The sequence below is a fragment of the Prionailurus viverrinus genome, chromosome X (genome assembly GCF_022837055.1).
Source record: "Prionailurus viverrinus isolate Anna chromosome X, UM_Priviv_1.0, whole genome shotgun sequence".
Lineage (NCBI taxonomy): Eukaryota > Metazoa > Chordata > Mammalia > Carnivora > Felidae > Prionailurus > Prionailurus viverrinus.
In genome coordinates, this window is record NC_062579.1 from 39,178,464 (window position 1) to 39,204,029 (window position 25,566).

The following is a 25,566-nucleotide window of genomic DNA, read 5'->3' on the forward strand; positions in this document are numbered from 1 at the left end:
AGCCTGCTGGAGCAGAGTTGTGCCAAGCCAATAGATGCTCCTCTTAGACTGAACAGCCTGCCAATTGCCAGATACATGAGCAAGGCCATCCTCTACCCTCCAGCCCCAATGGAGCTGGCCCACACCAGAACCACTCAGCTAACCCACAGAATCACGAGAAATAATTTAATGTTTATTGTTTTAAGTCATTAAGTTTGGGGACTGTTTGTTATGCAGCAAAGTCAGCTAATAGACAATTCTTAGAAAGATTTATATATAACACTAACATAAAATTGGAAAAGGGCATTTTTAAGTAACCCCTTGCTGTTGTTCAAACGTCATCAAAAAATATCTTTGCATCAAGCTTATTTTTTAATGTTTATTTATTTTTGAGAGAGAGAGAGGAGAGAGAGAAAGTGGGGGAGGGGCAGAGAGAGAGGGAGACAGAGAATCTGAAGCACTGATAATGCAGAGCCGGTGTGGGGCTCGAACTCAGGAACCGTGAGATCATGACCTGAGCGGAATGCTTGACTGACTGAGCCACCCAGGCGCCCCAGCATTGAGCATCCTGGGTTTTTAAAAAAAATTAAAAAATAAATTTTTTTTAACATTTATTTATTTTTGAGACAGAGAGAGAGAGAGCAGGAACAGGGGAGGGTCAGAGAAAGAGGGAGACACAGAATCTGAAACAGGCTGAGCAGTCAGCACAGAGCCCGGCGCGGGGCTCGAACCCACGGACCGCGAGATCATGACCTGAGCCGAAGTCTGACATTTAACCGACTGAGCCACCCAGGTGCCCCTAAAAAAATTTTTTTTTAATGTTTATTCATTTTTGAGAGAGAGAGAGAGAGAGAGAGCACAAGTGGGAGAGGGGCAGAGACAGAGGGAGAGAGAGAGAATCCTAAGCAGGCTCCACACAGTCAGCAGGGAGCCCAATGTGGGGCTCGAACTCACCAACTGTGAGATTATGACCTGAGCTGAAGTCGGACGCCTAACCAACTAAGACACCCAGGTGCCCCAAGCTTCTTATTTGAAGTGAAGGAAAAGTTTATTTCACCAGTTTCAAGAACAAGGTGAGAGGTGTGCTCTTGCCATTTCTAATCTACACTGTAATGGAGGTTCTAGCCTGTGCAATCAGCCAAAAAAAAAAAAAAAAAAAGAAAAGAAAGAAAGAAAGAAAGAAAAAGAAATGGAGTGGGGATTAAAAGCATGCACATTGGAGAGGAACAAGTTGAAACTGTCTTTAAAAAAAATTTTTTTAGAGAGAAAGAGATAGTGTGTGAGCAGGGGAGAGGGACAGAGAGCGAGAGAGAGAACCTTTTTTTTAAGTTTATTCATTTTTAAGAGAGAGAGAAAGAGAGAGGGAGGGAGGGGCAGAGGAAGAAGGAGAGACAGAATCCCAAGCAGGCTCAGAGATGTTAGCGCAGAGCCCAGCACCTGGCTCAAATCCAACGACCATGAGATCATGACCTGAGGGGAAATCTAAAGTCTGACACTTAACTGACTGATACACCCAGACGCCCCCAAACATTTATTCACAAACAACATGATCCTTTATGTAGAGAATCCTATCCTAAGGAATCCATTACAAAATAACTACTAAAACTAGTGAGTTTAGCAAGGTTTCAGGATACAAAATCAACAAACAAAATCCATTGCAGTTCTATATACTAGCAGTGAACAATCCAAAAGTAAAATTAAGAAAACAATTGCATTGACAATTGTATCCAAAAGAATAAAATACTTAGGAATAAATTTAACAAAAGCAACTCAAGATATGTGCACTAAAAACTTTGCTGAGAGGAATTAAAGATCTAAATAAATGGAGAAACTTTTTATGCTAATGGGAAAGACTCAATATTGGTAAGATGCCAGTTGTCCCCAAATTGATCTACAGATCCAGAGAAATCCCTAAGAAAATCCCAGAGGGCTTTGTAGAAATTGAGAAGCCTGGGGCACCTGGATGGCTGAGTTGGTTAAGCATCTGACTTTGGCTCAGGTCTTGATCTCATGGTTCTTGGAGTCCAGTTCTGTGCTGACAGCTCAGAGCCTGGAGCCTGCTTCGGATTCTGTGTCACCCTCTCTCTCTGTCCCTCCCCCATTTGTGCTCTGTCTCTCACTCTCTCAAAAATAAAGAACAAAGGTGGAGAACTTCTACTACCTAATTTCAGAACTTTCCAAAAACCTACAGTAATCAAGACAGTGTGGTATTGACAAAGGCATATAGATTGATAGAATAGTATTGAGAGTCTAGAAAGAAACCCTACATTTATGGCTAACTGATTTTTACAAAACTACTAAGAGAATTCAGTGGGAGGAAAGACAGTCTTTTCAACAAATGGTGCCAGGACAATTGACTATTCATATGCAAACTGTCAATTTAGACTGTTAGCTCACACCATACAGAAAAATTAACTCAAATGGGTCATAGACCTTTATGTAAACCTATAAAATGTTTAGAAGAAAGCATAGGAGAAAATCTTTGCAACCTAGAGGCAAAGAGTTCTTTAAAAAGACACTCAAAAGAGAAGTGCCTGGCTGGCTCAGTCAGAAGAGTATGAGACTCTTGATCTTGGGTGGTGAGTTCGAGTCCCATGCTGGGTGTAGAGATTACTAAAAAAATAAGCAAATGAAAACTTAAAAATAAAAAGACACCACAGGGCACCTGGGTGGCTCAGTTGATTAAGCATTTGACTTCAGCTCAGGTCATGATCTCACAGCTTGTGAGTTCGAGTCCAGCACTTGGTGAGCTCCAGCCCACTTCAGGTGAACACAAGCCCCACTTTGGGTGAGCCCTACTTCTCTCTCTGCCCCTTGTGGGATTCTCTCTCTCTCTCCCTCTCTGTCTCTGCCCCTCACTTACTTGCACCCTCTCTCTCTCTCTCAAAATAAATAAAGTAACAAAAAAAAAATAGGGGCTCAGTCGGTTGAGTATCCAACTCCTGATTTCAGCTCAGGTCATGATCTTGTGGTTTGTGGGTTCAAGCCCTGCATCGGGCTCTGCACTGATGGTGTGGAACCTGATTAAGATTCTCTTTCTCTGTCTCTCTCTGCCCTTCTCCTGCTCTTGCCCACACGATCTCTCTCTCTCTCAAAATAAATAAAGACACCACAAGAGCCTATAAAAGAAAAAAAGTTGATGAGTTGGACTTCATTAAAATTAAAAGTGTTTGTGCTTCAAAAGACACCACTAAGAGGAGTGCCTGGGTGGCTCAGTCTTCTGACTCCTTATCTCATCTGAGGTCTTGATCTTAGGGTCTTGAGTTCAAGCCCCGAATCTGACTCCACGCTGGGCATGGAAAAAAAAAAAAAAAAAAAAAAACCTAAGCTAAACTAAAAAAAAGACACCTCTAAGAAAACAAAAAGACAGGGGTGCCTGGGTGGCTCAGGCGGTTGAGTGTCCGACTTCAGCTCAGGTCATGATCTCACAGTTTGTGAGTTCAAGCTCCGCGTCTGGCTCTGTGCTGACAGCTCAGAGCCTGGAACCTGCTTCAGATTCTGTGTGTGTGTCTGTCTCTGCCCCTCCCCTGCTCGTGTTCTGTCTCTTTCTCTCAAAAATAAGTAAACATAAAAAAATTTTTAATAAAAAAAGAAAACAAGCAGTGCTCATGAGGTGTTTCATATTTTTCCAGAAAAAAGTAATACCCATTAAAATGAAAACATTAGGGTGGCTCAGTCAGTTGAGTATCTTGATTTAGCTCAGGTCATGATCCCAGGGATCATTGCCCCGTGAGGAGCTCTACACTGAAAGTGGAGCCTGCTTGAGATTCTCTCTTACTTTCTCTGCCCTTTTCCCCTCCTTGCTCCCCCCCCGAAATGAAATGAAACGGGGGCACCTGGGTGGCTCAGTTGGTTAGGGGTCCAACTTCCACTCAGGTCATGATCTCATGGTTCGTGAATTCAAGCCCCGCATTGGGCTCTGTGCTGACAGCTCAGAGCCTGGAGCCTGCTTCAGAATCCATGACTTGGTCTCTTTCTGCCTCTCCCCGGCTCACGCTGTGTGTGTGTGTCTCTCTCTCTTAGAAAAATAAACATTAAAAATTTTTTTAAAATAAATGAAATGAAATGAAATGAAATGAAATAATGAAATGAAATGAAATGAATAAATTAGGGGCACCTGGCTGGTTCAGTTGGTAGAGCATGCAACTCTTGATCTCAGGGTGGGGAGTTCGAGCCCCACGTTGGGTGTCAAGATGACTTAAAAAAATAAAATCTTTATGGGGCACCTGGGTGGCTCAGTCGGTTGAGCATCTGATTCTTGATTTCAGCTCAGGTCATGATCTTGCAGTTCATGGAATCGAGCCCTGCACTGGGCTGCGTGCTAACAGTGTGGAGCCTGCTTGGAATTCTCTCTCTCTCTCCCTCTGTCTCTGCCCCTCCCCTGCTCATCTGCTTGCATTCTCTCTCAAAATAAATAAATACATTTAAAAAAATAAGAATAGAATCTTTGAAAAAACGAAAAAATGAAAAAAATACAGAAATATTTAATACGAAAAATAAAAAGTTCATGACCTAAAATTTCTATCATCTTCGGATAACCATACTGCAGACTTGATATATACCTGTCCAGTATTTATTTCAATGAATATTGTAAGATAAATATTGTTTCTCAGAAAAAAGAAAGAAAATGAAAAGACAAGCCATAGACCATTTTCAAACCACATATCTGATAAAAGACTCGTATCCAGAAAATACAAAGAACTCTTAAAAGTCAATAAGAACAGAGAAAGACAGATACCATATGGTTTCACTCTTATGTGGATCCTGAGAAACTTAACAGAAACCCATGGGGGAGGGGAAGAAAAAAAAAAAGAGGTTAGAGTGGGAGAGAGCCAAAGCATAGGAGACTCTTAAAAACTGAGAACAAACTGAGGGTTGATGGGGGGTGGGAGGGAGGGGAGGGTGGGTGATGGGTATTGAGGAGGGCACCTTTTGGGATGAGCACTGGGTGTTGTATGGAAACCAATTTGACAATAAATTTCATATATTGAAAAAACAAACAGAAAAAAAGTCAATAAGAAGACAAACAACTCAATTTAAAAATGGGCAAAAGAGGGGCTCCTGGGTGGCTCAGTCGGTTAATAACCTGACTTCAGCTCAGGTCATGATCTGTCAGTTTGTGAGTTCAAGCCCCGTGTCAGGCTCTGTGCTGACAGCTTGGAGCCTGGAGCCTGCTTTAGATTCTGTGTCTCCTTCTCTCTCTGCCCCTCTCCCACTCACGCTCTGTCTCTCTCTCTCTCTCTCAAAAATAAATAAATTTTTTAAAAAATAAAATTAAGGGGCGCCTGGGTGACGCAGTCGGTTAAGCGTCCGACTTCAGCCAGGTCACGATCTCGCAGTCCGTGAGTTCGAGCCCCGCGTCGGGCTCTGGGCTGATGGCTCAGAGCCTGGAGCCTGTTTCCGATTCTGTGTCTCCCTCTCTCTCTGCCCCTCCCCCGTTCATGCTCTGTCTCTCTCTGTCCCAAAAAATAAATAAATGTTGAAAAAAAAATTAAAAAAAAATTAAATTAATTAATTAATTAATTAATAAAAATGGGCAAAAGATTTGAATAGATATTTCACCAAAAAAGATATAGGAATGGCTAAGAAGCACATGAAAACATAGCATCATTAGACATTAAGGAAATGAAAATTAAAACCAAAATAAGATGCCACAACATGCCATTTAGAAAGACAATAACCAAAAAGACAGATAATACCAAGCATTGGTGAGGCTGTGGAGAAACTGGAACCTTCATACATTGTTGGTAGGAATTAAAAATGGCATAGCCATTTTGGAAAGGAGTTTGACAGGTTTCTTGACAATTTACTCATAAACTAACCAGGTGACCTAGCAATTTCACGTAGGAATCTGTTCAAGAGAATAAAAACATGTGCGCAGAAAAACTCGTATGCCAATATTTATAGCAGCATTATTCATAATAACAAAAATCCAGAAACTATCCATATGGCCGTTAATGATGAACAGATAAACCAAATGTGGTGTATCTGATACACAATGGATTATTGTCAGCAATAAAAAGGAACAAAATACTGGCAACATGGATGGACCTCAAAAACATTACACTAAGTGAAAGAAGCTAGATACAGAGTTCCATATGTTGTATGATTCCATTTATATGAAATGTCCATACAAAGCAAATCCATAGAGACAGAAAGGTGAGTGGTTGCCTGGGACTGGAGTTTCAGAGTGGGCAGTAACTACTAGTGGGCTCTAGAGAAATTTTGGAGGTGATAGAAATTTTGGCTTGTGATGATGTTTGCACGAGTCTATAAATGTACTAAAACTCACCGAATTGTACACTAACAATGGGTGTGTTATGGTATGTAGACTATACCTTAATAAAACTATGAAAATGTGCCCAGCGCCAGGAAAGATGGACAGGTTTTATCTTGCCCCAGCAGCCACAGCAACACCAATCAGTGTGTGCCTGGAAGCCAAGACCAGGGTTCACCCTGGTGCCATAGATGAGACAGAGAGAGAGAGAGAGAGAGCGAGCTGGGGAATGCTACAGCCACCACCCACCATTCCCCTGACCAGAGACTGTTGACTTCCCCAAGGACCTGCCATTAGAAACGTGAGAAACTTTTTCCAGAAGTCTTCACAGCAAAATATTTCTTTTTCTTAGCTTGAAATCAGACATTTCCAGGCTTCCACAAATAGACCATGGTTTCTATGCTATCTCCTTATTTCCCCCCAAATCATTACCACTGACAAGTGGGATATGGTTGCACCAATTTCTTTTTTTTAATTTTTTTTTTTGAGAGAGAGAGAGAGCAAGAGCACAGGCAAGCAAGGGAGAGGCAGAGAGGGAGAGAGAAAGAAAGAGAGAGAGAGAGAGAGAGAGAGAGCGAATCCCAAGCAGGCTCCATGTCCATCACAGAGCCCAACTTGGGGCTTGCTCCCACGACCATTAGATCATGATCTGAGATGAAATTAAGAATCTGACACTTAACCATCTGAGCCACCAAGGCGTCCCTCATTCTTTTTTTCTCTAAACTAGAAGTTTGTTTCTCTTAATCTTCTTCACCTATTTCACCTATCCCTGTACTCTCCTCTCCTCTGGCAACCACCAGTTTGTTCTCTATGAGTCTGTTCTGTTTCTGTTTTGTTTTTTAGATTCCACAAAAAAGTGAAATCATATGATATCTTCTTTCTCTATCTGACTTATGTCACTTAGCATAATACCCTCTAGGTCCATCTATGTTGTTGCAAATGGCAAGATTTCATTCGTTTTTATGGCTTAGTAATATTCCATTGTAATATACCACATCTTTGTTATCCATTCATCTATAGATGGACACTTGAGTTGCTTCCGTATCTTGGCTATTGCAAATAATGCTGCAGTAAATATGGGAGTATATATATATATTTTCGAGCTACTGTTTTAGGTTTCTCTGGGTAAATACCAGCAGTGCAATTACTGGATCACATGGTTTTTCTATTTTTAATTTTTTGAGGAACCTCCATACTGTTTTCCACAATGGCTGCACCAATTTACATTGCCACCAACAGTGCATGAGGGTTCCTTTTTCTCCACACCCTCGCCAACACCTGTTGTTTCTTTAAAAAAAAATTTTTTTTAATGTTTATTTATTTTTTGAGAAACAGAGAGATTGCACAAGCAGGGGAGGGGCAGAGAGAGAGGGAGACAACAGAATCCGAAGCAGGCTCCAAGCTCTGAGCTTTCAGCACAGAGCCCAACGCAGGGCCCCAACTCACCAACTGCAAGATCATGACCTGAGCCGAAGTCAGACACCCAGCTGACTGAGCCACCCAGGCACCCCAACACCTGTTGTTTCTTGCCTTTTTGATAGTAGCCATTCCAGCAGATGTGAGGTGCTCTCTCATTGTAGTTTTGATTTGCACTTCCCTGATGATGAGTGATGTTGAGTGTCTTTTCATATGTCTGTTCTTCATACCCATTCTTGCTTTCTTCTCTGGACCTCCGGAGTCCCGGAGGATGACATGGCTATATTCTGAGATTATGTCCTTCCTGCTTTTTTTTTTTTTATGTGAAAAATGTCCTTTCTTTCATAAAATTATGGTGGGAATAGTTAGAAGTTGAAGCTTTCTTACTTTTTGAATGTCTTAACTTGGGGAAATTGAAAATTGGCCAACCTCTGCCCCCTCCCACATATTCACATACATGGCTACACCTGTTTTTGAGGGGGGGGAGATTCATTAGTCCATAATTCATTTGACTAGTATCCACATTATATATCTAAAATTTCTTACACTGTAGAAATTTATGTAGTATTTATCATAAAGTAATTTATAACAAAGTCACCCATATTCTCCATATCATCTCTAAGAAAGGCAACCTTTGCAGAAGGGTGGATCTGCTAAAGGAACAATAGGAAAAAACATAATTATAGCTACAAGTTGGGTCCTGTGCCAGGCATCGCCTCAAGGAAATGGCCAGAGGCAATCTTGGATGAATGAAATAGAGAAGTAGGGGCACCTGGGTGGCATCCCCCTCTTGATTTCAGCTCAGGTCAATCATGTTTCATAGGATCAAGCTTCGTGTCGGGGTCTGAGCGTGAAGCCTGCTTGAGATTCTCTCTCTCCCCCTCTGCCCTTCTCCCCTGCTTGTGCTCTCTTTCAATCTCTCTAAAATAAAACTTCAAAAGTTGAAGGTGCCCAGCACACCAGGGCAAGCTGGGGAGCAGGAATCCCTGCCTTTCAGCGCTGAGAGCACTTCTAAGAAAGTGGATGTCCTGTATTTGATTTTACGTTTTCTGCTGTGTGGCTCAGGGCTATCGTCCTTCTCCTGTGGCCCCACAAACACACAGCAATAGAGAAAAGAACAACAATTCTGGATGCAGTGGGATTCGAGGCAGAGGTGACCACAAGGAGGTACTATCTAAGCGGTAGCTGCCAAGATGTAAATAACATGTAACAGTGCTGCTGCTGCTGCTGCTGCTGCTGATGATGATGATACTGATGATGGCAGAAAAATACAATGTAGAAAAACTTGGACTCTTGGCTATGGAGGTCTTGTTTATTCAACTGTATGGGATCTAATCCCAACTGCTAATGTTAAAATTTTGTTCTCTGGTGGCCCTGTTCTTTGCTTTCTACCTTTTTAAAAACTGTTTCCAGAATGTATGTGTCTCTGGTCTGAATACGATAAGGGGAATAGCTTTCCCCGCCTGCATGGGTTTAGCCCTGATTCTGCTCTTTATCTTGCATGCCTGTGCCCTTTCCCAGTGATGATTTTCTGGAGAGGAGAGGCCAGGCATTTTATTATCCTTACGCATTGCCTGGCAAACTGCCATGTGCAGGAAGGTATTTAATAAACGTTTTTTGAAAAACAATTTGTAACCTCTTTGGAATCATCGCAGAACTGCAAGCAAACAAACACCGGTAGAATCCAGTGGCTGATTAAGGCCTAAAACATGAGCAATTTCTTTTTCGTTTATTTTTTTATTTTGAGAGAGCAAGAGAGAGTACAAGCCGGGGAGGGGCAGAAGGGAGATACAGAATCCCAAGTAGGCTCTGCGCCTTCTCCATCAGCACCATCAGCACAGAGCCCTACTCAGAGCTCAAACCCATGAACCTTGAGATCATGACATAAGCCGAGATCAAGAACAGGAGGCTTAACCGACTGAGCCACCCAGGCGCCCCAAACATGGACAACTTCTACTATGAACATTTCAAACACGTGTCAACTGGTTAGTAAAGAAAATAATTTAAAAAAAAATGAATCTTCAGCAAGATCCCAATATGTTTTCCCCTGTGATTCCAGTGGAACCTTGACTTTGGTTATTCATCCTCCCTGAGCGTGGCAGCAGGAATCCCTTCTAGGCGCAGGCACTGCCGAAAGGTGGCCTTCAGGTCACTCTGTGAAAGGAGGTAGCAGACGCAGTTTCTGGTTGAAGAGCCTCAACCTCAGTTCCAGAGGCACTGATTCCTTCTCTCTTACAGGAAGGTGAAGGGTGGCACCTCTGGGAGCAGAGGGCAACTGTGGGGAGAAGCGGGAGCAGGAGGAGCAGGGAGCAGGAGGAGCAGGGGGAGCAGTGGGGAGCAGTGGGAGCGGGAGGAGAACGGAGAACGGTGGGGAGCAGGGGGAGCAGCAGGGAATACTGAGAGCAGGGGGAACAGTAGAACAGCCTGGAGTAGTGGGAGCAGGGGGAGCAGGGTAAGCAGTGTAAGCAGCCCCAGTGGGAAGCAGCAGGCAGCAGCTGGGAAGAAGCTAAGCAGAAAGAGCAGAACAAGCAGGGGTAGCAGCGGGGAGCAGGGGGAACAAAGGGGAGCAGGGGAGCAGCGGAGAGTAGGGGGAGCCTGGGGAGTAGGGGGAGTAGGGGGAGCAGGGGGAGGAGCGGGGAGGCTCCTCCCAGTTGTCGTGCAATTAGAAAGCCAGTGATTTATCAGAAGGCAGAAGACTCACAGGACCAGGCCAGGGTTCCCTTTGTTCCACCTCTTTTCCCATGCCAGAACCAAAGAAAAAGGCACGTTGAATGACAAGAGTTAATGGTGTCAAACAAATAGCAAAAGAGAGGCTTCTCAGTCTGTGATGGGAACTGTGTGCTGTTTGGCCTGGGCCTGAAGTTCATGGTGCCTTGGGCAAACCGCCCATGCCTACTGGAGTGAAATCCAAAACTATTAGACCAGGGAAATCTGAATTAGGGTCTGAGAGACAAACGGAGTGCCCTCCATATTTACAGGAAAGCAGTACATTATCCATCAGGCACATACCATATACCTTCCTCCATCTTTTGGTCTGACCTGCCCCAAATGCTGTGGAGGGAACACAGAAATATGAGTCACTCTTTGTTCCTGTCCTCATATTGCTTCCAGCCTTCCGGGAAGCAGGGGACTCATCCCCGTACTGTCCAAAGAGAGAACTAGCATAGTGAGGGAGTGAGGGCCAGAGCTGGGAATCAGGAGGAGGGCAATGTGTGACTGAGCAAGCAGGGACTAGGGGACGAGTGACATGCCTTAGAACTACTGGCAAATAATACGTCACTTGCAATAATACCCCCTTGTAAATAATAAATCACTCACAGGTAAAAATGTGCTCACTTCGTCTATGCATCAGCATCTGACTGTTAAGGCGTGAGGTTCAATTCTCTAGTCCGCAATTTATATTCAGATTATTGTTCTCATATTTGAATTGAGAAAATTATTTGGGTGAAACAAACTATGTGTTTCATCTCTAGTGATGTCAGTTGATTTTCCTTCCCTCAGCTGCCCTCCCTCCACCCCATCCTCTCCTCCAGCTCAGGCACTCTACATTACCATTATTTTCTGGAATGTCTCCCTAACTAGCAATGAACTAGAAAATGTGGGTCTCATTTGTTTTTGTACTCTGTCCCCCACCCCAGGGGGCTCAGCACTGGCAGGCCCTATGTAATGGGGTGGACTGTGGGGTACTGGAGACTGGGGGAGTGCATCATTCACACGTTCATTTATTCACTCATGCAATAGCCATTTCGGGTTTCCCCCCCCTCCAGTTTTGTGGTTTATGCCTTAGTGTTATTTATTTATTTATATTTGTTTGTTTGTTTGTTTGTTTTTAAGTTTATGTACTATTGCGATTCAGATCTCTCTGAATCTCAGTTTCCTTGCTAGTAAAATGGGGACAAAATAGCTATCTTGTGGGTTTGTCATGAAGGTTTAGAGCAGAGGATATAGATAAAGCATCCAGCAGAACGTGCAGCATGTAGCAGATGTGCAACAGGCATCTGATGGCGTAGAGATACCTCAGTAATTCATCAGGTCAATCCCCCTGTCCTAAGCAGGGACAGATCTCTTGTGTGCGAAGGCATCGAGGACAGCTGACCGAACCAGCATCTGCAATCTGGATTGCAATCCACGATTGCAGGCCATCAGACCGTATTTCACAAGTTATACAGTCTGCCAAAAGGGAAATTGATCCTGAAAGTTTCAACCTGTGGATGCGGAGACGGGCCAATCTGCACCCTGAGTTTGGGGAAGGGACCACTGATGGTGCTCTGGTCGGTTTAGTTACCACCTCTCACCACTGGCAGCAGCTTCACATTCTATAATAAGAGGGAAGATTTGGTGTTAGGGTCCCAAATTTCCCTGGAAGTGAGCAGATCAGATTTACCCAAGCAGGGAAATGCTCAATGCTCAATTCTGTGCCTAAAATAGAATCAAAATTATGGAGACTGAAAAATCCCACATTTTTGTGGAGTTCGCCAAATTCAGGAAGCATAGTTAACTGTATTTTAAAAGACACAATGCTGTATGATGTCCTTTTTTTTAACATTTATTCATTTTTGAGAGACTGAGAGAGACAGAGCATGACTAGGTGAGGGGAAGAGAGAGAGGGAGACAGAGTCTGAAGCAGACTCCAGGCTCTGAGCTGTCAACACAGAGCCTGACACGGGGCTCGAGCCTATGAAACATGAGGTCATGACCTCAGCCGATGTCAGACACTTAACCCAGTGAGCCACCCAGGAGCCCCATATGATATCCTTTTTAAAAAAGATTTTATTTTATTTTTTTAAAGTTGATTTACCTTGAGAGAGAGAGAGAGAGCATGAGAGAGAGAAGGGAAGAGGCAGAAAGAGAGGGAGAGAGAGAACCCCAAGCAGGCTCCCCCCTGCCACCAGAGAGCCACACATGGGGCTCAAACTCACAAACCATGAGATCATGATCTGAGCTGAAATCAAGAGACGGACAGTCCACAGACTGAGCCACCCAGGCACCCCTAGAAGATTTGATTTTTAAGTAATCTCCACATCTAATGTGGGGCTCGGGGTCCCCAAGATGGAGAGTTGTATGCTCCACCTATTTAGCCACCCAGGTGCCCTGTAATATGTCTTTAGAATTCGATAGTGGCTGCCAGGGCCTGGCAGGAGGAGAGAGGTGAAGGGAATGGGGAGACGTTGGTCAAAGGGTACAAACTTCCAATTATAAGATGAGTAAATTCTGGAGATCCAAGGCACAGCATGGTGATTATAGTTGACAATACTATATTGTATACTTGACGTTTGCTAAGAGAATAGAAATGAAGTGTTCTCTACACACACACACACACACACACACACACACAGTAGCTCTATGAGGTGATGGGATGTGTTAGTAACTTGATTGTGGTCCTCATTCCACAATGTATCATCTATCAAACCATCACTTTGTACACCCTAAATATATACTGCTTTTATTTGTCAATTCTCTCTAAGTAAAGCTGGAAAGAAAAAAGAATGAGATAGTTTATAAACTTTAATCATGAATCTCTTGTTTTGGAGCCAAGCAATCAATTCTTGCCTGCTGACCTGTCCATTTTCACCTCTGGATGGAAGCCCTGTGAGGGCAGCAGCTCTGCTCAGGTTTTTAACCACCAGGCTGAACGCAGTGCCTGGGACAGAGCTGGCACTCAAAAATATTTGTTGAATGAATACATTTTGGTTCGGCGGATCTAATGCATTCTACAAATTTTATAGGTGTTCCTCTCGTGCCTAAGATTGAATCCTGAACTCTTGTGCAGTTACTCACTGAACTATTTGAGGAAAATAATTAGGTACTGAGGATGGTGGTGTCACCTACCAAATCACTTCAGCGACAATATTAGGTTTTTCCCCCTTGAGGTCCCTGACCAATCCGCGGCTCTATGAGCCACACAAATACGCATGCTCCTGTCTGTGTGTGAGTATGCATGTGAAGTATATACATACATTCGTTTGCCAGAGTTTCTGGAGATCTCTCAGCCATGTGGCTCACCTTTCCCTCTGCAACCTGGGGATGTATTTCAGTTACCTTTTTTATGTTTATGTATTTTTGAGAGAGAAAGAGCGGGAGAGGGGTTGAGAGAGAAGGAGACAGAGGATCTGAAGCAGGCTCTGCACTGTGTGTGAGACAATGAGCTGAGCCAAAGTTGGATGCTTAACTGATTGAGCCACCCAGGTGCCCCTCAGTTTCCTATTTCAATCAGTGTTGGACACAAACCTACTCACTGCTTAATCAAAATATGAAATGGAAAGTCTCAGCCCGAAAGTCAGTGCTCATGTGGGCAGAGAAATAAAAGACCTTCTTTTTAAAAAAATTTTTTTTAATGTTTATTTATTTTTGAGACAGAGGGAGACAGAGTGTGTGGGGGGTGGTCAGAGAGGGAGACGCAGAATCTGAAACAGGCTCCATGCTCTGAGCTGTTGGCACAGAGCCCAACGCAGGGCTCGAACCCACAAACGGTGAGATCATGACCCGAGATGAAGTCAGATGCTTAACTGACTGAGACACCCAGGTGCCCCTAAAAGACCTCCTTAATGACACTGCATTAGAGAATGTCTTTGAAAGTCTTCAGCAGAAATCACACCTTTGGAAGAGGAGGGGTTTCCTCTCACCCAATGCCAACAAGTTACTGATGGAAATTACAATGTGTGTTTTTAAAAATATTTTTATTTATTTATTATTTATTTTTATTTTATTTATTGCTATTTTATATTTGCCCCTCCCCCACAGAGTATAAGCGGGGGAGGGGCACAGAGAGAGGGACAGAGGATCTGAAGCAGACTCTGAGCTGACAGGCTGATAGCAGTGAGCCTGATGTGGGGCTTGAACTCATGAACTGTGAGATCATGACCTGAGCCAAAGTCAGATGCTCAACCAACTGAGCCACCCAGGTGCCCCACAATGTGCTTTAACATTGTGGATTTAACTTGAAATCAAGAAAAAATTCCAACTACTCTTTGACAATGTAAAGCACTCTGTAACATGCTGAGTGAATGTATTAAAATAATCAGGCAATTTTAACACTTTTCTCTCTGATTTTGAAAAATGCTGTTTCTACACTTATTTTTTGTTAATGTTTATTTAAGTACTCTATATCCAACATGGGGCTAGAAATCACAACCCCAAGATCAAGAGTCAGTGCTCTTTGGACTGAACCAGCCAGGTGTCCCTTTCTACATTTAAACTTATACATTACTAAGGGCACCTGGGTGGCTCGGTCAGTTAAGCATCCAACTCTTGATTTGGGCTCAGGTTATGATCTCACGGTTCATGAGTTTGAGCCCCATGTCTGGCTCTGTGCTGACAGCATGGAGCCTGCTTGGGATTCTCTCTCACTCCCTCTCTCTCTGCCCCTCCCCTGCTTGTGCGCTCTCTCTCTCTCTCTCTCTCTCTCTCTCAAAATAAATAAATAAAAAAACCTACAGCACTAGGGGCGCCTAGGTGATTCAGTGGGCTGAGTGTCTGACTCTTAAGTTTGGCTCAGGTTATGGTCTCAAGGTTGTAGGATCAAGCCCTGTGTCAGGCTCTGCGCTGGGCTTGGAGCCTGGTTGGTATTCTCTTTCTCCCTCTCCCTCTGCCCATTCCCTGCTTGTACTCTCTCTCAATAAACAAACAAACAAACATATACAGCACCTTCATCTTGGTTATTCACACTAATAACTAGGTATTCAAATTATATACCATCACTTGTCCATAATATACCTTGTAGCGCCATTTCTCTAGCGAAACCTCATAATTGCTTAAAGAAACCTTTCTTTGTTTTTGGATTTTCCAGTAGTTATCACTGCAATTTCCAAGACAGCAAAGGCTACTACTGACTTTTAATCTGGGGAAAGAGAATTGAAGCCGACAAGTGTTGAGTGTCACACTGGGACTCCCAGCCCTGGGAGACTGGAGGGTCCGTCTCCTTGTGGTAGTTCCAGGCCTCCCAAGGATCGGGCCTTTAGCCACCAAAACAAAATTTGCTCTTGAGGAACACTGCCAGGTCCACTCAGCCCTGGTCAGGGAGAGAAGAACTGTGTCAGTTCAGTTGCTGTTGCAATGTAACTACAGAACATAGTGGCTTTGAACTACAACTGTGTATGGTGAGCTGGGATCAGCTGGTGGTTCCTCTCTTAGAGTTTCCTCTGCTCTCTCTTGGCTGTAGTCAACTGGAGGGTTGGCTCACAAGTCTGGTGGTTGGTGCTGGCTGTCATCAGGGGTGTCTTGGTTCTCTGCCACACCTCCTCTCAAGAAGCCAGGTCGGCTTCCTCACCAGGAGGGCTCAGAGCCCTGCTCCACTATGGCCAAGGCTGCATCCTTCTTGAGGACTAGTCTCTGGATCTCACATAATGGCACTTCTGCTGTATGCTGTTGGTCACAGCAAGTCACAAAGCCAGCCTAGTTTCAAGGGGTGAGGAAACAGACTCCAGCTCTGGATATGGTAGCTGCAAAATCACATTGCTAAGGGGCAGGACTGCAGATACGGGGGAATGTTTGTGGCCGTATCTGTTCATCTGCCAGGGCTGCCATTACAGAATACCACAGACTGGTTGGCTTAAACAAGAGAAATATATTTTTCTCACAGCTCTGGAGGGTGGAAGTCCAAGATCAAGGTGATGGAGTTTTGGGGTGATGGTGGGGTTCAGAGCCAATGGCCAAGAAAGAATTCTTGAAGACATCTTTGGTGCAGAAAGGTGATTTTATTAAAGCACGGGGACAGGACCCGTGGGCAGAAAGAGCTGCACTGGGGTTGGGAAGAGTGACTGATTATATACCTTCAGGTTGGGAGGGGGTTAGGGACAGCATAAGTCTCTAAGGAATTTTAGGAGCCAGGTTTCCAGGACCTTGAGGGGCTAGCTGTTGTTAGGAAAACGTCATTTAATACTGTTTAGTAAAACCTCAGTCATGAGAGCCTTCAGATATGTATATCAGGGGCCATATGCTTAGAGTATAATTGCCAACATATACTTGGGGGTTAAACATAAAGGAGGTTTGCAAAGGAAGTTTTCTGTGTTTGCACAGGATCCTGGGGGGTCGGGATAATGTTAAGCCAAGATTCCTTTTGCCCCTAGCAAAGTGTCATCATCGAGGCAGTTGAGTTCCTAGAAGAAGGTCACTCTGCCTGTTTGAAAGACTCGTCAATGGGCTGTAGGCAGTAAGGGAATATAATTTTTCATTTGCCTTTGTTTCCCACATCACCATGGCAAGCACTTAAACTCCCTTACATCTTGATGAGGGTGATATTAGGGCTCCAGGAAACAGAGTCTATAGGTGTCTGGAGATTAGGCTATGGATTAGATTGCCTTTTATTTGCAGTATACTGTGACTTTACTAAGTTGTCCATAAACTGAAGGAGACTCCTGTCCTGCACGACTGTGATCTCTATCAGTCAACCATTTGCTTTCTTTCCTTTCCCCTGTTCTTGGGCAGCCGGAGTGTCTGAGGAATATCACACATATCCCACCTTGAGGGGGAGGGTGCTGTTAGCCTGTACTTTGCCCTCAGCTTGCTCAGCGCTCCCTCATCAAAGGTGTTGGCAAGTCTGGTTTCTCTTGAAGTCTCTCTCCTTGGCTTGCAGATGGCCACCTTCTCACTGTGTCCTCACGTGGCCTTTTCTCTGTACACAAACCTCTGGTGCCTCTTCCTCCCCTTTTTTTAATGTTTATTCATTTTTGAGGGGGGAGGGGCAGAGAGAGAGGGAGACACAGAGTCTGAAGCAGGCTCCAGGCTCTGAGCTGTCAGCACAGAGCCCAACATGGGCCTCAACCCACGAATGGTGAGATCATGACCTGAGCTGAAATCAGATGCCTAACTCTAACCAACTGAGCCACCCAGGCATCCCTCTCTTCTTTTTGTAAGGACACCAGCCCTATTGGATAAGGGTCCCGCCTTTGTGACCTCATTCAACCGTAGATATCTCTTAAAAGTCCCCATCTGCAAATACAGTCACATTAGGGGTTAGGGCCTCAACATATGAATTTTCAAAGGACACAATTCAGTCCATAATGCTCATCTTTGCAAACAACCTACCCAAGTGCACTTGGTTACAAACCAATTACAAGATATTTTACTCCAACTGGTTGTTTGATTTCAACACGTGGTTTCCTTCATCTGGGAAAATAAATCTGGGATGAGGCTCAGAAGCCGCCTGGCCACTCACTGCACCCTACCTGGCACCTATTTTTACTCTTTGTGGAACCCAAACTGCTAGGGCGTTCAGGGATTTCACAAGCAGATATTCACAGCCTGATTCAGGAGGGAGGAGAGATTCTGTTTGGTACCTGGCCTCACTCATTGCCAGATACCCCACACCACTATAATTCTTTTATAATTCAAATTTTACATAGGAGTTCATCTATCTTTGATAAGACTATGACTAATTAATCAGAAAAAACCCCACTAAATCCCTGCCCTCCCAAATGTCCCATCCCTCCCTGCTGTGGAGCTAGACCCCAGACCCAGACTCCTATTTGCAAACATTGACAAAGTATCTTTCAGTCACAAATCAAAGAAAATCAAGAGAAAAAAAAAACTTGAGAAGGTTTTGCTTCGACTTTAAAAGACCATCGTTGGCAAAAAAAAAAAAAAGAAAGAAAAAAAAAAGAAAGAAAGAAAGAAATAGACATTAAAACTTCCTGACTAACTTGCAGGACTCAAGCAAGCATATGTGCATATCTATCACCCCATTTCCTAAAAGCTCCATTGATCATAAAATTATAAACGCACACACTGTGTTTTCCCATAGCTGCCAAACCTAGCAAATAAACAAAAACCAATTTTTTTTCAAGTTGCTTGTAATCAAGGTCTAAACTGGGGTTGATGATGAAATCTGTGTAATTTAAAGGGCTACAGATGAACAACGAAAACTACATTTCTTGCAGGTTTTTTAAAAATATTTTTTAATATTTATTTATTTTTGGGAGAGAGAGAGAAAGAGAGACAGAGCATGAGTGGGGGAGGGCCAGAGAGAGAGGGAGACCCAGAATCAGAAGCAGGCTCCAGGCTCTGAGCTGTCAGCACAGAGCCCAAAGCAGGACTCAAATTCATGAACCGTAAGATCATGACCTGAGCCTAAGTTGAACACTTAACTGACTGAGCCACCCAGGTGCCCCTCTTGGAGGTTTCCTTTAAGCACTTTATTTTAGATAGGCTCGTTCTTTTATTCAGAGGCTAAAGATTGTCTTTAGTTCCCCTCCAGTCCTCTTCAATTGTATCACTTTGGGGTGTATTTATTGCCTGTTGGGCTATACCATAGTATATTAGGGCAAGATCCCAAATGAAAGCAATTCACCTCTCACCAACAATGGCCCCCAGGGGGGAAGATACTAAACTGAAGTATATAATGTTATAAACCCAGCCACCATCAGAAACATCCAGTGATGACAAAGTACCCCGACCCAGTACGCCACACACCCATACACACACTTAAAGTAACAATCTTCCCAGGATCAGAGCTGACGCAGAGGTCAGCTTGTGTTTTCAGCAGTGGAGGCAGCGCTGGCCATAGATTTGGAGTTTCCAAGCAAATTAAGGGAAATGTGCCCCACCTGGTGAAGGCAGGGGGCTCAGGGCTCAGGCTTCCTAAAATTGAGATCACCATGTGAAATTATCAACAGTTACTTGCCTTTCAGCATGTAACTGACCGAGGACAGTGAACCGAAGCCCCATGCCTCCATCTACATCATCTACATCCTTATGAATCATGTATTTATTATTTGTATGTATTTTATAATGCACATATATATGCTTAAATTTTAATTTACATACATATATAATGTAAAAATTGCAAACTTTAAGACAGGTAACTGGCTAGATCACCTACGATGTATATTAAATTTTTTTAACGTTTATTCATTTTTGAGAGAGAGTGAGAGAGCAAGCAGGGGTGGGGCAGAGAGAGAGAGAGAGAGAGAGAGAGAGAGAGAGAGAGAGAGGGAGACACAGAATCCAAAGCAGGTTCCAGGCTCTGAGCTGTCAGCACAGAGCCCGAGGCAGGGCTCGAACTCACGGATGTGAGATCATGACCTGAGCCTAAGTCGGCGCTTAACAGACTGAGCCACCTACGTATATTAAATAACACATGTCAATCACAATGATCCTGTCCCCTCTGGTTCGAAAACTGGGGAAAATATTTATTCTCTTAAACATATTTTGTCAAAGTCCTCGCCATGAGGGATGTTGTCAATTTTGTACCCATCTGTCAGAGGAGTAAAATTAATGATTTTAGCACACTGAACCCAAAGACCACAGATGTTCACTCTGCAATTTATGGTATTGGGAGAGCCAGACAACCAACCTGTGCCCGTCCTACTGCGGCTTAATTTTATTTTATTAAAGTAACTTAGAGTATTTCCTAGAACCCAAACTCAGAGAATACTTTCTATTCTGCGTTAACTAGAGAATAAATGCACCCAAGAACAACTGGGTACGGGCAGGAAAACCCTACTGGCTTTGTTAGAGTTTACAATTTAGCGTTTACACAGGGCATCATGGCCCGGTATGTCATCTCACTAACCCCCAACAGGAAGCACCACCTTTTTACAGGTGAACCAACTGACCCTCCCGAGATGGTATTCGAACCCGCCATCCGAAATCTCCAAAGCCTCGCTTCAGTGGCTGGGCACCCGGGTCTGGCACCCACTGCACATGCCCGAGCCCGTGACCAATGGGAGACCGGCGCGCGCGAGCGGAGGCGGGCTGTTAGGCTCTGAGACCCAAGCGGAATTCTACCACCGACCAATAAGAGCCCACGGCAGTCTCTGATTCCCCAGCCCTGAGCCAATTGGAGGTTCCGGTACAATGACAGAGGCTTCTAAGGAATCGAGGGGGTTGAGAGTGGTTAAGATGGCGGATGCGAGAGAGGTTGAGGGCGCGACCAGAGCGCAAGGCACGCCTGAGGCGGGTGGGAGTCGGGAGGACGGGACGGGAATCTTGGGACAAGCAAGATTGCGACATTCCCCTCTCCATTAGGGGTGAGGCAGCTGTCGCAATCCTCCCCCACAAACAAATGGTATGTTGTAAGGTGGCCATCCCCTTTCTAGTGGTATGATCCTGGGCGGACTGCTCCATTTTGCGTTCCTCCCCACACCAGCAGTGGTGCTTTCCAGGCTGCAGCGTTATGGCTGTTTGGGGCTCACAGTCAAGGGTGTCAGCACAAGTGGATGTTCCTAGAGTCACACACACAGGGGTTTGGACACGCAAGGGGTCACACACACTCGGGTGTGTACAATTCTGGTGTCACAGACTAGGGAATGGACACACACATTGGGGTGCACGGAGGTAGCGGGCACCTATCTAGGGAGAGTTGTGACTTTGAGGTTGTGGACAGGGTAGGGACTTGGAGGGGACACAAACCTAGAAGGGGGTAGGAGGGCTTGCCTGGCGGTGTTTTCCTGTGCTGGGCCTGGGGGAGTAGGGCAGGAAACAAGTGGTGGGTGGCACCTCCCAGGTTGGCCGGCAGGGCGCCAGGAACATGTCACAGCCCTGGAGGAGTCTGGCCAGGGCCCACGGAATGGCTCTCTGAGATGGTCTTTGCATCTCAGGGATGCAAGGGAAAGTTGAAAAAGGGCAGTGGGAAGGTGGTCGTGTACCCTGGGTCTCTGACCGTCCACCAATTAAAGTGCAAAGGAGGAGGGTGAGGAAAGGAAGGGGGAGAGGGTGGGAGAATGCTAGGCTGAAGGGATGATAGTTCGGTTATCCAAGTCACTGCTGTTTCATAAAAACAACTATGCATGATTATAACATGTTAAGCCCTGTCCTAATCACTTTGCATGAATTATCTCATTTAGCCTTCAAAACAACATTAACTGCTATTATCTTCACTTTACGGATGAGACAAGGGAGGCACTGAGAGGTTCCCAGACTTTTAACAGCTGGTAAGTGGCACAGCCAGAGCCAGAGCCGGAGCTAGGCTGTAAGGCCCCAGAATCTGTGGTTCCAACCACTGAGCCATTCTTCTCTCAAATCTTTTTCTTCTTTTTCTTTTTTAATGTTAGCTCTAAGTCCAACATGGGGTTTGAACTCATGACCCTGAGGTCAAGAGTCACCTACTCGTACTGACTGAGCCAGCCAGGCACCCCACCACTGAACCATTCTTATCTTTTCAGGTATCTCTGCTTTTCTGTGCACCCCCGGTCCTTACTCCATCCCCATCAGGACTAGAAATCAGCCCCTCTCCTGAGAACCCCTAAAGTACCCATTTGCCTATAACATCCATGAACAGTTTAGACACCTTTGTGGGAGAGGCTGGCCCCTGCACACTCTTGAGTTCTTTTCTTCCCCCTTTCCCTAGGCAGGAGGGGTGAAGAGAGGACAGGGGAGCCTTGTGGACAGTGGGCAGTAAATCACAGCATAGATAGCTGGACTGTACGATGATTACTCAACAAATGCTGACTGAGCTGCATGCAGGGTCTTGTGCTAGGGTGGTGGGGATACTGGCAAAGAACCAGACAGACAAGGGTCATGTTCCTTCCTGACCTGGGGGTGTGTTTTGGGAATTCCTGGTAGGCAGACTTCGGTTGTCACAATGATGGGGGTGCTTTGGCATTGAATGGGGGGGGGGTGGCTAGGATGCTGGGTCCCACACCACCAACCCTTGTAATGTACCTGAATGTCATTCCAGGGTCAGATGGTTGGGAACTGCCGTTTCCTTAGGCCTGTCCCTAGGAAGCACCCCTCAGTCAGGGGTACAGAGGACCAGGAGAGGCAGGGAAGGAAGGGGAGAAGGATGGCATGGAAAAGGACATTTTGCCATCTTGGCCTCAGTTTGGTCTTATGGGACAGCAGTAGGGCCCCCCAGTAGGGCCCTACCTGTGCCTACTTCTCCTCCATGGACTCAGTCATGTGGTAGGACCAAAGTGGGGAAGACACCCCATGTCTTATCACTGACTGTGTCTTATTTCCTACTCAGGGCTTGAGGTGTGGCAATCAGGATCTTGTAGGCAAGATCCTCTCAGAATAAAGCAAAATAAGCACAGGATATAAACAGGAAATGGTTCTCCATCTGGTGACCCCGGCGGGGCGGGGGGGGTGTGTGTGTGTGGAGGGACATCAGGATGGTCTAAGTTATAAGTTATTGGTTATATCCTGGTTCTGGGGGGTTCCTGGGTATTCACTGGATTGCTGAGAAGTGAGTTTGAACCACTGCTCCCAGCTGTGGTGGACTGGTATTGGACCTACCCTCCTGCTGCGAACCATAAAAGCCAAATTGAGGTTTTTGTGCTTTTAAGTCTTTTTGAAGGTCCTGGAGAGCAAATTACCTTTGAGGTCCTCACTTCACCAAGTACTGTCATCCAGTGCAGAAAAGCACTGCATCAATGGGAATACATAAAAGTAAAATAAACCAGCTCCAAATTATTAATGCAGGTCAACAAAGTAATTCAATAATCTGGATAATGGGAAAAATGATTTCTAAGTCACTATATTCCAGGGTGGGGACACTCATTCTATGAAGGACTAAAATAAAACTCTAGGTTTTTTATTTAGAGAAACATATAAAATTTATTTATTTATTTATTTTTGGAAAAAAATATAAATTTTAAACTTGTCTGCTACTTAGAACTGGAAGTATATAACTTTTAAATATTAATTTAGGGGTGCCTCGGTGGTTCAGTTGGTTAAGCGTCCGACTCTTGATTTCGGCTCAGGTCATGATCTCACGGTTTGTGGGTTCGAGCCCCGCTGACAGCATTGAGCCTGCTTGGGATTCTCTCTTTCTTTCTGCCCCTCCCCTGCTCACTCTTCTTTCTGTCTCTCAAAAATGAATAAATAAACATTTAAAAAATGTTAATTTAAAAAACAACCAGCAAATGTGGCAGAGGTTTAAGGCCTTCTGATGTAGACTCAAGGGAGACAGATCTAGTGGCAGAGAAAGAAGGAGGTGGAAGGTTGAGAACACAAGGCCGAGAAGGAGCAGAAGAATTTTTTCTGTTCCCACGTGGCACTTGACAGATTAGGAATCATTTCTCATGTATTTGGCCTCAGCTCCACCGTTCACAAGCTGGGTGATCTTGGGCAAGTTAGCTAACTTTTCTGGGCCTCAGCTTCCCTATGGGTAAAATGGGGATAAGAGCAGTGCTTCCCTCGTGGGGTCATTTGTGAAAGTGAAACCAGTTAATAAATGTAAGGCACTTAGAAAAAGCTCAGAACATTAAATCAGGGGCACCTGGGTGGTTCAGTCAGTTAAGCATCAGACTTTTTTTTTTTTTAATAATTAATTAATTTATTTATTTAAATTCAAGTTAGTGGGTGCCTGGGTGGCTCAGGACTTCGGCTCAGGTCATGATCTCACAGTTCGTGGGTTTGAATCCCCCATCAGGTGAGCTTGAGCCTTGCTTTGGGTGATCTTGAGCCCCGCATTGGGTGAGCCCCTCTTTTCTCTCTCTCTCTCCCTCCCTCTGCTCCTCCTGGGATTCTCTCTCACTCTGCCCCTCACTCATTGTGCCCTTCCCTCTCTCTCTCTCTCTCTCTCTCAAAATAAATAAATAAATAAATAAATAAATAAATAAATAAATAAATTCAAGGTAGTTAACATACATAAGCATCCGACTTTTGATTTTGGCTCAGGCCGTGGTCTCATGTTTCGTGAGTCTGAGCCCCACATTGGGCTCCACACTGATAGTGTGTAGCCTGCTTGGGATTCTGTCTGCCCCTCCCCCACAAAAAATTAAAAAATTAAAAAAAGAAAACCTAAATCCGACACTAATCCCTTATTGATTCCTTCAGTAAACATTTATTTGGTGTCTAGTTTGTGCCAGATACTGGAGATAAGCATGGCACAGGGCAAGAGCATGATGAGCAGTATTAAAATGAATGAATACAATGGCTCTTTGAGCAACAAAGCAGAGCTTTGCCCTATGGACAAGCCAGAAGGCGCTCCAGGCAGAGGTACGAAATTGCCTAAATTGTCTGGTGAGTTGTAGGTGCCCAAGGCTGAGTTGTGAGGGGGGGAGGGAGGGAGGCTGGAATTGCCCCATCAGAAGGAACTATGAGTTTCGGCTTGGGAGAGAAGCTCTGTACTTGCTTGAAGGTTTCCAGGCACGAGTGTGGGTCCCACCTTGAGATGTGCTGTTTCCCTGCAGGTACCAGAGAATGTCAGTTACACTCCAGACCTGCTCAGCTCCCCCAGACTGCTGTATGTGCCTGAGAGCTTCATGTCCCCAAATGGTAAATTGAGGCCCACGGAGAAGTGAGGACTGAACTACCACTTGCGAGCTGGGAGCTTCTGGGAAAAATCATGGAACCGCCGTGTGCCTCAGTTCCCTCATTTCCCACTATCAAATGGACATGGTAAGAGTGTATGCCCCTTAGGCTGTTATGAGGATTTAGATGAGTCGATATTTACAAAGAGGGCAGAACAGTGTGGCATACATGTTCAGTGCTACATAAACGTTGGATAAAAATAGAATGTTGTGTGGGGAAAAAGCAAGACTCTGAAGATGACTGACTTTTAAAAGTTCAAAAGCAATGAAAACTAAACAAGATGTTGACTAGGCATTCATATATGCTATAAAGGGATGATAAGCAGAAAATCATTTGGGAACTGTGGGGAGGCAAGAGTAAGGGATGGGGAAGTGAGCTGGGTGCATACGCATTGTTGGGGTCTCAGGAGAGGGGTGGGATCCCAGGCACTCCCAGTGTCATTAGAAGAAAGGTTTAAACACAGTAATTCTTCAGCATGAGGGGCCTTGGGCCTCAGGCCCAGACCAACTGGATGCTTTGGGGAGGAAGGAGACTGCCCAGCTCCATGACTGCTCCCTGCCATAGTGTCCCCCGGCAGAAGTGCAGCAGCGGCCTAGCTCTTGCTGTCATCCAATCAGAGGGAAGAGGATCTGAGCCAGTCAGAGGGAGATGGGCCTCAGGGAGTAAGAATAGAAGAAGAGGACCTGAGCTGGTCCAAAAGA

The 25,566-nt window shown here is 44.8% G+C and overlaps 1 long non-coding RNA gene across 1 annotated transcript; it reads left to right on the forward strand.

Annotated features, from left to right (window-relative positions):
* The first annotated feature begins 20,530 nt into the window (after nucleotides 1–20,530).
* On the forward strand, nucleotides 20,531–25,506 carry LOC125157823 (uncharacterized). The gene is made up of 3 exons (XR_007149078.1): nucleotides 20,531–20,675; nucleotides 21,454–21,540; nucleotides 24,745–25,506. It is a non-coding gene; the product is annotated as an uncharacterized LOC125157823 (long non-coding RNA).
* The last annotated feature ends 60 nt before the right edge of the window (nucleotides 25,507–25,566 follow it).